General features: G+C 49.8%; 1 long non-coding RNA gene and 1 pseudogene across 1 annotated transcript in view; one reads left to right on the forward strand and one right to left on the reverse strand.

Annotated features, from left to right (window-relative positions):
- Window positions 1–14,275, reverse strand: part of LOC141053931 (uncharacterized) — an 81,031-nt pseudogene that overhangs the window by 45,170 nt on the left and 21,586 nt on the right.
- LOC141053944 (uncharacterized) overlaps window positions 1–14,275 on the forward strand; it is an 84,633-nt gene that overhangs the window by 29,529 nt on the left and 40,829 nt on the right. The window contains exon 3 of the long non-coding RNA XR_012221292.1: window positions 3,821–4,038. This is a non-coding gene — a long non-coding RNA (uncharacterized lncRNA). The remainder of the gene's footprint in view (window positions 1–3,820; window positions 4,039–14,275) is intronic.

Below are 14,275 nucleotides of genomic sequence, written 5' to 3' on the forward strand. Positions count from 1 at the left end.
TTGGGCCAGACGATGACGCAGGCTCAACACCTCCTGCCTTAGCTGCTAATGTGCTTTTGCCAGAACCAGCCGATGCACCACCACCATCAGTACCAGCTGCGCCCCCCTGCCCACGTCCGTGGCCTCTTCCACCATACTACCTCATGTTTGGGAAAATGTACCAAAAATACCAGAAGAGAGATGGTACTGTATGAGGAGCGTACAGCTGTGTAAGATGTATTAAAAAAATTAAATCTCCATATATATTTTGTTAGTCACAGACGCTCTACCAGTATGTATTTGACCGTAATCCAACAAGCAGCTATATGGTATCAGAAGTGTACAGCTGTATACGTTTTTAGTGAAACTAACAATCTCCGTATATGTATTTACGGAGTGTCATACACACACGCTGACTCTGTATAGATGTGACTAATGCGAACAGCAGATATACAATACTGTTTGAGAATCGGACAGCTCAATACGGTGTATGGAGAAATGGAAATGTCCGTATATGTATTTACGGAGTGTCACACACACGCTGACTCTGTATAGATGTGACCGTAATGCGAACGGCAGATATACACAATACTGTTTGAAAAGCAGACAGCTCTATACTGTGTAGGTCTGGAAAAATGGAAAATCTCTTTTTTTTTTTAACAGAGTCACACACAGATAGCTGGTATTTGTCCGTGATACCATCCGGTACATGGTAGTGTGTGAAAAAATGAACGCTCGGTAACTGAGCAGAACAAAATAATAAAAGTTATGGGTGGCACGGTTGCTCAGTGGTTAGCGCTGCAGCCTTGCAGCACTGGGGTCCTGGGTTCGAATCCCACCAAGGACTACATCTGCAAGGAGTTTGTATGTTCTCCCCGTGTTTGCGTGGGTTTCCTCTGGGTACTCTGGTTTCCTCCCACATTTTAAAGACATACTGATAGGGAATTTAGATTGTGAGCCCCATCGGGGACAGTGATGATAATATGTGCAAATTGTAAAGTTCTGCGGAATATGTTAGCGCTATATAAAAATAAAGATTATTATTATAATAAAAGTTGGAGTGCTTTGAAAAAAGCAGTTTGAACAGCAGTGTGCACACAGCAATGCAGCTAGCAGGTAGCCTTATAAGGCAGCCTAATCACCACCAGCGCTGCTGCACACAACAAAAATCCTCCCCTTTCACTGCACACTAACTTAGAGTGAAAAGCGCTATCAGCAGAAGCTATTTTTTTTCTTCTTCCCTGCCTAACGCTGTTCAGAATTAGCAGCAGCACCTCTCCCTGTTCTAAGATCGGCAGAAGTAAGATGGCGGTCGGCGGTGACGGCCTTTTTGTAGGCACTGTGATGCCACACAAAGCCAGCCAATCACTTGCATGCCCTTATCTAAGGGCAGTTTCACACGTCAGTGGCTCCGGTACGTGCAGTGACAGTTTTCTCACGTACCGGAGACACTGACACACTCTAATGAATGTGTCTATGCAGATGTCAGCATGTTTTCATGGACCGTGTGTCCGTGTGTAAAACACGCTGACATGTCCGTTTTTGTGCAACAGCACGGATCACACAGACCCATACAAGTCAATGGGTCCGTGTAAACACGTACCGCACACGGATGCTGTCCGTGTGCTGTTCGTGTGCGATCCATGTGCGTTTTTAAAAGTCAAAGGGTTAACATTGAAACTAATTTTTCCAATACACGGACACACGGACAGCACACGGATGGTACACACGGACATAGGGATAGCACACAGATGTCACACGGATAGCCTACATATCCACACGGACACGGATAGCTCCGGTACCGGTTTTTCCGGTACCGGAATTATCTGGATGTGTGAAACTACCCTAACATGGTGGGGGCCGCTGCCGACGTAATCGCGTTGCCCACAGTGTGCGTCCTTGATGATTGGCAGAGAAAAGGCACTGGAAGCATTATTTGAAACGCGATTTTGGCGCTCAAGTCGGCGACCTCATGGCCGACCTCACGCTATGATCGGGTTTCGATCGGTGAAACCCGACTTTAGCAAAAGTCAGCGGATTCTGAATTTGGCCGACCCGTTTCGCTCAACTCTATGCATGATGTCAGTGTTTCCTAGAAGTCACAGAGCAAACGGACGCTCATGCGCTGACTAGACAAGCTCCGCTTCTCTCATCAGAAGTGCAGTCAGGGAAGCTAGATATATTTAGTCAGCACAAGACAGCAAGTATGTGGATCACCCTCCCAGGGCTGTGGGGTACTCGGTACCGGGCCGGTGTCAGGGGGATGTGTCACAGCGGTGGCGGTGACCCGGTCCGTGGCCCTGGGCGCCCAAATATCAATGGTGGTTTGTGGTTAATAGTTCGTGACGCCACCTGTGGTGCTTAGCAAGTAAGATGGTAAGCCAACGCTGCTTGCAGATCCGCTGGGACTGATGGTGTGGTGCAGCAAAGATGGTGTAGCTCCCCACAGGTGGAGCTGTAGTCCCAGGGCAGTGTAGGTGCAATAGATGAGGAGAGGCACAGAATGGTGGGGATGTTGGTACCCAGATGTAGCGGTGCTGAAGGTGTTAGCGATGAATGAATGGAGGACACCAGGGCTTGCAGTTTAAAAGCTTTACTCACAGTTCGTGGTACCCACTGGTGCTTGCCTCCGTGCCGTGTCCTCCGGGGTAGAGACTCAATCAACCTCCCGGGCAAGTCAGGGCTCTCCTCTCCAACACTCCGCCAACATGTACCTTCCTGAACGACTCCGCCAATGCGCCTTGTGGTGTGAAGCACTCCAGTACTTAGTTACCCTGGAATACCTCCTTACTAGATGTTCCTAGAACTCTACTTGTATGACAGACAGCTGTAGCCTGCTCGGGGATGCTCCTGGATCCCGGCTCTCTATCCGTGTTGCTGTTGTGTCCCAAGTCTTGGATGGGAGTAGTGCATTTACAGCCAACTACTCCACCGGTGTCTGCTGCAGAACCATAAGTGTCCAACCAACCTTGGGGACCAGGCCCCGGCCTTGCGCTGAGAAACCTATAGGCAGGGTTCCTATCCAACCCACGCCTCCTCTCTGTTCTCTTTACTCCTTCGTTCCGTACTTGTCTTTCTTTCCTATGGAAGCTTTAGGTTTCAGTTCTACGTCTTTCTCCTTTTTTCCATTCCTGTGCCAGCTGGCTCAGGTCACTGAGGCAGCTGCAGCACTCCTTCTTCCATCCCTTCTTCCAGGGACCTCTGGGACTCACCCCAGACTGACCTCCCGTCAGACTGACCTCTCTGGGACTCACCCCAGACTGATCTCCTGTCAGACTGACCTCTCTGGGACTCACCCCAGACTGATCTCCTGTCAGACTGACCTCTCTGGGACTCACCCCAGACTGATCTGTAATTCTAAACCTTCCCTTTCTTTTATATGAATCTAAACTCCACCCACCTCCCAGCACATCTCGTGTTACGAAGCAAGGACCCACGAAAGGTGCTCTGCTACCCTCTAAGCATGGAGCTGCAATCTGGTCCTTTGCTGAACTATCCTGTGTGTGGGTGCAGGTGTTGAAGTGTGGAAAGGAGTTCCCAACTTACCAGGATGGTGGGGTACCACACCTCAAGAGGAAAAGGTGCAGTAACTATGTGGCGACTGAGCCTCAGGGGCGCCACATATGCGCGTCGTGTGATATATAGGATATAATATTATGTGTAGGTGTCATTTACATGTCTGTAATTCTGCAAGTTGACACGGACATGATGAATCCTAAAGGTGTGTAACATGCGCTATGCCAGGATTTTGCGGCCGTCAGGTGATGGTTCGATTTGCAGACTTGTGCTCCGGCTGACGTCTCCTCCTGCTTCTCTTATTGTTCTGTTTTTCATTTGACAGAAGCCGGAGACGCTCGATCCAGCAGCATTACACACCGACCTCAGTGTCATGGATGACAGCGGAGAAATCTCGCAGATCGCACCGCTGCCACCAGTTTGTCAGAGGAAGCAATTCTGCTGCCTCCAATCACCAGGACAAAACGCAGCTGTCTGACGAGTGATGGACGAGGCCGCCGCTGCCTCCACTACTGCGCCGGATATTGGGACCTCACAGTGACGGTACGGTATATACACTTCCGATTCCAGCGCCTAGAATATATATATATGTGTGTATGTGTGTACATAAATATATCTACTATATAACAGCCAATCGGCTCTGTCACAGCTTCCGGCGATTGCGTCGCTATCCCACAATCCACCGCGGCCGGAAGCAGTGACAGAGCCGACCGCCATATTGCAACACCCAAGCAGGGGCCATCTACCGCGGAGCTGCAGCCGCTGCCAGGCTGCTATTGGCTTGAAGCGATGGCTGCTCTGTGTGCACAGGGCCTGTGATGAGGTCACAGGAGGGGAGGAGTCAGGGGTCACATGATCAGGGGCCTCAGTGTGTGGAGGACTCTGCTGTGCTGGTTGTCATGCTGCTGGATGAGGGGAAGTTTGTGTGCACGTTGAGGAGGGGTTTACAGGGTGTACGGAGCGGAGCCGTGTGTGTACCAGTTGTACGTAGCAGAGCCGCGTGTGTATGGGGTGTGCGGAGCAGAGTTGTGCATGTACGACGTGTACGGAGCGCAGCCGCGTGTGTACGAAATGTACGGAGCGGAGCCGCGTGTGTATGGGGTGTGCAGAGCAGAGTTGTTCATGTACGAAATGTACGGAGCGGAGCCGCGCGTGTACGAGGTGTACGGAGCGGAGCCGCGCGTGTACGAGGTGTACGGAGCGGAGCCGCGCGTGTACGACGTGTACGGAGCGGAGCCGCGCGTGTACGACGTGTACGGAGCGGAGCCGAGCGTGTACGACGTGTACGGAGCGGAGCCGCGCGTGTACGACGTGTACGGAGCGGAGCCGCGCGTGTACGACGTGTACGGAGCGGAGCCGCGCGTGTACGACGTGTACGGAGCGGAGCCGCGCGTGTACGACGTGTACGGAGCGGAGCCGCGCGTGTACGAGGTGTACGGAGTGGAGCCGCGTGTGTACGAGGTGTACGGAGCGGAGCCGCGCATGTTCGAAGAGAATGCCAAGAGTGTGCAAAGCAGTAATCAAAGCAAAAGGTGGCTACTTTGAAGAACCTAGAATATAAGACATATTTTCAGTTGTTTCACACTTTTTTGCTAATTATATAATTCCACATGTGATAATTCATAGTTTTGATGCCTTCAGGGTGAATCTACAATCTTCATAATCATGAAAATAAAGAAAACTCTTTGAATGAGAAGGTGTGTCCAAACTTTTGGTTTGTACTGTATATATATATCTAATATATAAAGCTCAAAGTGTGTATGTATGTATGTGTGTATGTATGTGTATGTGTGTCCGGGATAGGCATCCGCACCGTCGCAGCTACAGCCACAAAATTTGGCACAGTCACACGTCTGAACCCCGAGAGCGTCCTAAGCTATGTTGTGAGGCGAAGTTTTAACTCCGCGCGTTCCAATTCACCAAGCAATTTTGCCCCTATCTACATACTGGGGAAAAAGTGTGTGCGCGTCAAGCCCCGCCCCTCATTATGATGTCATAATGGTTGACTATGGGATGGAGGTTGTGTGATGGGTATATGGGCACTGGACTATGGGATGGAGGATATGTATGACAGGCATATGGGCACGGGACTATGGGATGGCAGATATGTATGACGGGTATATGGGCACAGGACTGTGGGATGGCGGATATGTATGATGGGTATATGGGCACGGGACTATGGGATGGAGGATATGTATGATGGGTATATGGGCACCGGACTATGAGATGAAGGATGTGTGATGGGTATATGGGCACTCGACTATGGGATGGCGGATATGTATGATGGGTATATGGGCACGGGACTATGGGATGGAGGATATGTATGATGGGTATATGGGCATGGGACTATGAGATGAATGATGTGATGGGTATATGGGCATGGGACTATGGGATGGAGGATGTGTGATGGGTATATGGGCAATCGACTATGGGATGGAGGATATGTATGATGGGTATATGGGCATGGGACTATGAGATGAAGGATGTGTGATGGGTATATGGGCACTCGACTATGGGATGGCGGATATGTATGATGGGAATATGGGCACGGGACTATGGGATGGAGGATATGTATGATGGGTATATGGGCATGGGACTATGAGATGAAGGATGTGTGATGGGTATATGGGCACTCGACTATGGGATGGCGGATATGTATGATGGGAATATGGGCACGGGACTATGGGATGGAGGATATGTATGATGGGTATATGGGCATGGGACTATGAGATGAAGGATGTGTGATGGGTATATGGGCACTCGACTATGGGATGGCGGATATGTATGATGGGAATATGGGCACGGGACTATGGGATGGCGGATATGTATGATGGGAATATGGGCACGGGACTATGGGATGGAGGATATGTATGATGGGTATATGGGCATGGGACTATGGGATGGAGGATGTGTGATGGGTATATGGGCAATCGACTATGGGATGGAGGATATGTATGATGGGTATATGGGCACCGGACTATGAGATGAAGGATGTGTGATGGGTATATGGGCACTCGACTATGGGATGGCGGATATGTATGATGGGAATATGGGCACGGGACTATGGGATGGAGGATATGTATGATGGGTATATGGGCATGGGACTATGAGATGAAGGATGTGTGATGGGTATATGGGCATGGGACTATGGGATGGAGGATATGTATGATGGGTATATGGGCACGGGCCTATGGGATGGTGGATATGTATGATGGGTATATGGGCACGGGACTATGGGATGGAGGATAATTATAATTTGTTATAACTATCCACAGTTATTTACTATGCCCGGGCAGCGCCGGGCTCTTCAGCTAGTATATATATACACACACACCTCGGTATAGTCACTGCTCAACAGAAAACAAAAAGAACAACTAGCTTCCATCACCAATCACTTATACAGGCTGATTGGACGCCCGTTATAGGTTGCGTATGGCTTCAGGGTGTGGTTTACAGAGGGAAAGGAACAAAGCTATTACATTTTATATACCATATATACTCAAGTATAAGCCGACCCGAGTATAAGTCGAGGCACCTAATTTTGCCACGAAAAACTGGGTAAGCTTATTGACTCGAGCTGGGTATGCATTGTCCCCTCATCCCTGTCCTGCTATGTGTGGCTCCCCCTGTCCTGTCCTGCTCTGTGTGGGTCCCCCTGTTGTATGCTTGGCTCCCCTCCTGTTGTATGCATGGCTCCCCCAGTCCCCTCGTTGTATGCATGGCTCCCCCGGTCCCCTGTCCCATCTTGTATGCGTAGCTTGGCTTCCCCATCCCATCCTTTTATGCATGGTTTCGCTCAGCTAGCCCCGTACTCCCCCGTCCTCCTCCATCCTCCCCAGTCCTCCTTGCGCCGTTGCTGCATGTCCCTGCATCTTCGTTGTCCCGGCGCGGCAGCTCTTCCTGTGTTCATTGGTCACGTGGTACCGCTCATTAAAGTAATGAATATGTGCTCCACGCCTATGGGAGTGGAGACGCATGCATATTCATTACCTTAATGAGCGGAACCACGTGACCGCTGAACACAGGAAGAGCTGCTGTGCTGGGACAACAGAGATGCAAGGAGTTCAGCGAGGGCGGGAGGAAGGCGAGTATGATGTCACAGCCGCCAGCTCCTGCCGCTGCTCCACCGCTACCCTCCTCCTCCACCGCTGGCTTTCTGGACAATGACTCATGTATAAGCCAAGGGGGGTGTTTTCAGCACAAATACATGTGCTGAAAATCTTGGCTTGTACACGAGTATATACGGTATTTAATCTGGAAATATAGGCAGTGTTTATAAAAATATACAAAATGTGAGCAAAACAATATATATACAATTGCATAAAATGAAAAGGCATAACGAAAGAGTAAGTACTATAAACCTGGCCACAGAGATGGCTCAGAGCTTGGCGGAGGGAGGTACTCTGTAGGAAAATGGACCTTACTGTGATGTGAGTTATATTCGTCCCTCTACCACAATGCCGAAAATATATCTCCCATAACTATCAGATCGATGCAAACCTCAATATTCATCACTGGCTAGTGGCTGCGTCTCAGACAAGCCTTTTGAACAGAGGAAGCTCTTGCATTGGAAGTGTACGTCTCCACCTCTGTGCAATTAAATCCCAGTCTAGGCGGCTGGTTCCCAGAACAGATTCCTGTTTAACTACCTGGTCCCCACAGGAGGTCCTTACTTCAATAAAGGCTGAAGTGTCAGCTCTCTCTCACTTCCCCAATTCTAATTAATCTCATATGTTCAATGTGACGGTGATATGTCTCCTCTCCAGAGATTTCTTTATGGATTTTTACATTTTCTCTACGACATTTAGGATGCGGCATCTCAACGTCAACTTTCAGAACTGCACACAGGGGACACCTGTCAGTGTAGGGCAGCAGAGCAGAGAGAAGCCGCTGGGGATGGACACTTGGGCTAGTCATCCTGGTCACATCTTCCCCAGCCGGATATTAAATGTAGGTTTCCTCTGAAATGTCGCAATGTCGGAGTAAATCATCCACGGCTGTCAGATCCCTACTCTTGTGGCAAAACAACACTGGAAGCCGTATACGTTACACGCCGTCACTGCTCTCTGCACATCACACGTCAGTGATCAATGCGGAAATAGAAGCCGTTCTGTCAATGTAAGGCAACGATAGCAGCTGAGGTATATTATGAGGTTCTGCAGCAGCTGAGATACATTATGAGGTTCTGCAGCAGCTGAGGTGTGTATGATGATGTTCTGCAGCAGCTGAGATACATTATGAGGTTCTGCTGCAGTTGAGGTGTGTATGATGATGTTCTGCAGCAGCTGAGATACATTATGAGGTTCTGCAGCAGCTGAGGTGTTTATTATCAGGTTCTGCAGCAGCTGAGGTGTGTATGATGACGTTCAGCAGCAGCTGAGATATATTATGAGGTTCTGCAGCAGCTGAGGTGTGTATGATGATGTGCTGCAGCAGCTGGGATATATTTTGAAATTCTGCAGCAGAAGAGGTGTGTATGATGATGTTCTGCAGCAGCTGAGATATATTAAGAGGTTCTGCAGCAGTTGAGCTGTGTATTAGCAGGTTCTGCAGCAGCTGAAGTGTGTATTAGGTTCTGCAGCAGCTGAGATACATTATGAGGTTCTGCAGCAGGATAGGTGTGTATGATGATGTTCTGCAGCAGCTGAGGTGTATAATGAGGTATTGCAGCAGCTGAGGTGTATATTATCAGGTTCTGCAGCAGCTGAGGTGTATTGTGAGGTTCTGCAGCAGATAAGGTGTGTATGATGATGTTCTGCAGCAGTTGAGGTGTATCATGAGGTTCCACAGTAGATGAAGTGTGTATGATGATGTTCTGCAGCAGCTGAGGTGTATTATGAGGTTCTACAGCAGGTAAGGTGTGTATTATGTCCGGTGAATGAGAAAATCATGACTCTTCTTTGTATTATTTAGTGGTAGTTCCTCACCGGGCCGGTTACTTGTAGAGACGTCCTCCGTGCACCGCTCACCACCCCGGACATCACTTTCTTCTTCCATTATGGCGGCAGCAATAAGGTTCCTCAGATCTTTACCCGGATTTCAGAGCTCTGAAAGAAATAATGGAAATGTCACAGATAGAAGGAAAAGTCAGGAGGAAAGTTGTAGCGGAGCGGAGGAGATGAGCACAGAGGAGCCGTCCGCTCTCCGGACAATATTTATATCCCGCCTGATCTCTGGTTCTGGAGCTTCTCTCCTGACATCTCTGCGCTGCACCGTTCCTCTGCTGTTCCTCCTGATAATGTATGACTATAGAGACAGCTGGGTGTTACCGGGGGTCACGGCACGGACCCTCTGATAATGGGAATGGACAGCCCAGCTGTCAGTGGATTCAGAGCAGAGGACCCCGTGGATGTGCCGTTAGGTCGGGCATTTTGGCATTGTGCGGTAAATATGATCTGGAATCATGATCGGCCACGACAATCCCATTACCGCGATGACAAACATGAATCTTTTTTTATTTATATGATGAAGAAAATTCAGAATATTCCAGAAATGTCTCCAGGTTTGTGCAGCAACCTCCTGAGAACAGGAGAACCTTCTTTTTCTGTTGCTGGGGCTGAGCGGGGGCTTGTTTTTTGGTTTCCCGGCAGTGACGCCAATTCAGCACATACAAAGCTTTGTTGATTATTTTACACTTTAGGATCGTGAGATAAATAAACAAAAAAAAATTCAAATGGGGCAAAACTAAATATGAATTTTTATTTTTCTTTACTTTTAACTACATAAATTGTAATAAATTAAAAAATTATAGAGTTGGCCCCCTTAAAAATAGTCTGGGCGAAATGGTGGATGAGGAAAAAGCCAATATGCTAAATGACTTTATCAACAGTATTTACACAAGAAAATCCCATGACGGATAACATGATCAGGGATAAAAATTCTCCTTTAAATGTCACCTGCTTAATCCAGCAGGAAGTACGACGGCGTCTAAAAATCACTAAAATTGACAAATCCCCGGGCCCGGATGGGATACACCCCCGAGGACTGCAGGAATTAAGCACAGTCATAGATAGACCATTATTTTTAATTTTTAAAGATTCCATAATAACAGGGTCTGTACCACAGGACTGGCGCACAGCAAATGTGGTGCCAATATTCAAAACTTGGAAATTATAGGCCAGTGAGCTTAACCTCAACTGTGGGTAAAATCCTGGAGGGTTTTCTAAGAGATACTATACTGGAGTGTAACGGGGTCTAATCAAGCTGGGGTACCTCTTTCAGTACTACCCCGTGTTTTCGGAGGTCCGCTCTGCGTTGGCTGGAGTCTGAATGAATGACGCTGGCTGGAATTCCTTGGTTACATGGGCGCATATAAAAGATCACTGCTTCTCCACGTATTTCCAGTCTGACAACACTTTACTTACAGGACACAGAATATATCACACAGATACAGAGGGCAGGCCAATAGAAAAGCGGCAGGCCAGACATGCATTACAAAAGCCGCAGGTGGCCGGAGCCTGCCGAAGTTTACTGTGGGAATTACAAAGGAGGGGGGAGGGCGGATAAAAGGAGAATATCGTGTCCCCTCTGCCCAGGGGCGCAGCCTGTGGGCTGATGCATTAGGGACATGCATCTCACATAGAACCTATTATACATACATATAACTGCACAACATATTCTGGGTGCTGAGTGGTTCTGTAACACGGCTCCCCTTTTCAGCGACGCGATCGGCATACACAGTCTGATCCTCAACGGATCGGTTTAGGGATGACCGAAGTTTATGGGGTTGGTACAAGTTCCGTTTGTCGACTTAGTCCATCGGTGTTACCATTTTGTTTGCCGGGTCTGTGGTGGATGGTGAAGTCCAGAGGTTGTAGGGCTAAACTCCACCGCAACAATCTGGCGTTGTCTCCGGAGACCCGATTAAACCAGACTAGGGGATTATGGTCCGTTAGGAGGGAAAACTATCGTCCATACAAATATGGTTGCAACTTCTTGAGTGCCCATACTACCGCCAGGCACTCCTTCTCAATGGCCGCATAGCTTACTTCACGGGGCAGTAGTTTCCGACTCAGGTAAGCTACCGGGTGTTCTTGGCCGTCCGGCCTGACTTGGCTCAGCACTGCCCCCAATCCAAACATAGAAGCGTCTGTGTGAACCAGGAAACGTTTAGTTGGATCAGGTGCGGCCAATACCGGGGTATTTGTGAGGCCGTCCTTTAGCTGGCGGAAGGCTTACTCACACTCGGGGGGTCCAGGTTACCTGGCGGGGGAGGTTCTTACGAGTCACATCAGTGAGGGGCTTGGCTACGCTGCTGTAATTGGGGACAAATTTCCTATAATACCCTGCTGTCCCTAGAAACGCCATGACCTGGGTTTTAGTGCGTGGGGTGGGCCATTTGGCTATGGCCTCAATCTTGGCTGGTTCTGGTCACTGTTTCCCACTTCCCACCCAATGCCCTAAATACTGAACCTCTGCTTTGCCCACGTGACACTTGTTTGGGTTCAGGGTGATTCCGGCCTGGTGGATCCTGTCCAATACTGTCTCTAGGTGATTTAGATGCTCTTCCCATGTCGCACTGTAGATGGCGATGTCGTCCAGGTAGGCACAAGCATAGTCCTGGAGACCATCCAGAAGCCGGTCAGCCAGCCTCTGGAACGTCGCCGGGGCATTCTTCATCCCGAATGGCATAACTCGGAACTGGAATAAGCCGAACGGGGTGACAAATGCCGACTTGGGAATAGCGTCAGGACTAAGGGGAATCTGCCAGTAGCCTTTGCATAGATCGATGATGGTCAAATACTTTGCCCCCGCCAGCCGGTCTAACAACTCATCCACACGCGGCATGGGGTATGCATCCGTCACTGTTTTCTCATTGAGCTTACGATAGTCTACACAAAACCGTGTAGTCCCATCCTTCTTGGGCACTAACACTACGGGGGATGCCCAGGGACTGACTCTTCATGACCCCTAAACGCAACATCTCTTGTATCTCTTGTCGCATCCCCTCTCGTACAGACTCAGGGACGCGGAAAGGGTTTTGTCACAGGGGGGTCTGATCCTGGGTCTCAACCTTGTGTTGTGCCAGGTGAGTGTACCCCGGTCTGTCTGAAAACATCCTATGTCGCAGCCTCAACAACGCCTCCGCCTGCTGTCTCTCCCGGGGGCCTAGGTCTTCACCCAAGTGTACCTGGTCCCATGTTTCAGACTGAGTCCTTTCCCCTAAGACATCTGGCAAGGGAAGTCCGGCTACATGCTCTGCTTCAGGTGCACAGACGGCCACTACCTCTTCAGGGTGCTCCCGGTAGGGCTACAGCATATTCACGTGGAACATGCGGATAACCCTGGGGTCGTCACAATTGGCGACATTATAGGTTGTGCCGGCTATTTTCCCCATTACCTGGTAGGGCCCCTGCCATGCAGCTTGAAACTTATTCTGCTTAGTGGGCTCTAACACCAGGACCTTCTGTCCTAATTCCAAAGTGCACTCTCTGGCCCTCCGATCGTACCATATGCGCTGGCGCCGCTGTGTCGCCTGCAGGTTCTCACGTACAACCTGGGTCAGCTCCTGTAGGCGGTCCCGGAATTCCAGCACATAGGGTACAATAGGTACCCCTTCTATGAGGCCCTCCCCTTCCCAGTGTTCCAGAACTAAGTCTAGGGGTCCCCTTACCCGTCTCCCGTATACCAGCTCGAACGGGAAGAACCCCGTGGATTCTTGGGGCACCTCCCGATAGGCAAACAGGAGGTGTGGCAAGAATTTCTCCCAGTCCCTGTAGGTCCTGGTAAAAGTCCCAATGAGCTGTTTTAATGTCCCGTTAAAGCGTTCACACAACCCATTGGTTTGCGGGTGGTACGGGGTGCTTCTAATGGACTTTACGCCGCACAGCTTCCACAGTTGGTTGGTCACCTCTGCTGTAAACTGGGTACCCTGGTCCGAGATAATCTCCCGGGGAAATCCAACCCGTGAGAAAACCTGGAGCAGGGCGGCCGCCACCGTCTCTGCGAGTATGTTAGGTAACGCAACCGCCTCTGGATACCGTGTGGCATAATCTACCACTGTCAATATATACTTTTTCCCGGACGGACTGGGTTTGGCTAACGGCCCTATCAGATCAACCGCTACTTGGTTAAATGGTTCCTCCACAATGGGGAGGGGGCGTAATTTGGCCTTGCATCGATCCCCCCTCTTGCCAATGCGCTGACAACTGTCACAGGTCTGGCAGTACTGACGAACATCATAGGTTACCCCCGGCCAAAAGAAGTTGTGGGTCAGACGATGCCTGGTGCGACTGACGCCGAAGTGCCCGGCCAAGGGTATATCATGAGAGAATCGCAGTAACTCCTGCCTATACTTCTTGGGAACTACCAGCTGTTTTTTTATAGTGGGGCTCGTCCCTGTGTGGTGCTGCTCTGTGATCTGGTAGAGGAGTCCCTGCTTCCATACAAACTGTTCCCCTTCCAGTACTCCTCTCCCCTCCTGTGCCTTCCCACGATATCCCTCTAATGAAGGATCCTTAAGTAACTCCCTCTTAAATTCATCTGGGGTGGCCCAAGAAATGTGTCTGGCTATGGGGATACATACAGGGCTGGGATGTCTTACCTGGGACTCCTCTGAGTATGATTCCGCCTCCGCAGCTCGAGCTCGTCTCCGGGTGGTCACAGGATAGGTCTCAGCCAGAGGGGCCACTGAGAATGCAGACAACATGGGCCCCAAGTCATTTCCCAGCAAGACGCCTGCAGGCAAATACTCCATCAAGCCGACCTCAACAAGGCCATCCCCGACTCCCCAGTTCAGGTGAATCCTGGCAGTGGGTAGTCGATGTATAGCTCCCCCTGC

Source organism: Dendrobates tinctorius, unplaced genomic scaffold, assembly GCF_039654945.1.
Source record: "Dendrobates tinctorius isolate UK_male_01 unplaced genomic scaffold, ASM3965494v1 ptg000173l, whole genome shotgun sequence".
In the NCBI taxonomy this organism is placed as follows: domain Eukaryota; kingdom Metazoa; phylum Chordata; class Amphibia; order Anura; family Dendrobatidae; genus Dendrobates; species Dendrobates tinctorius.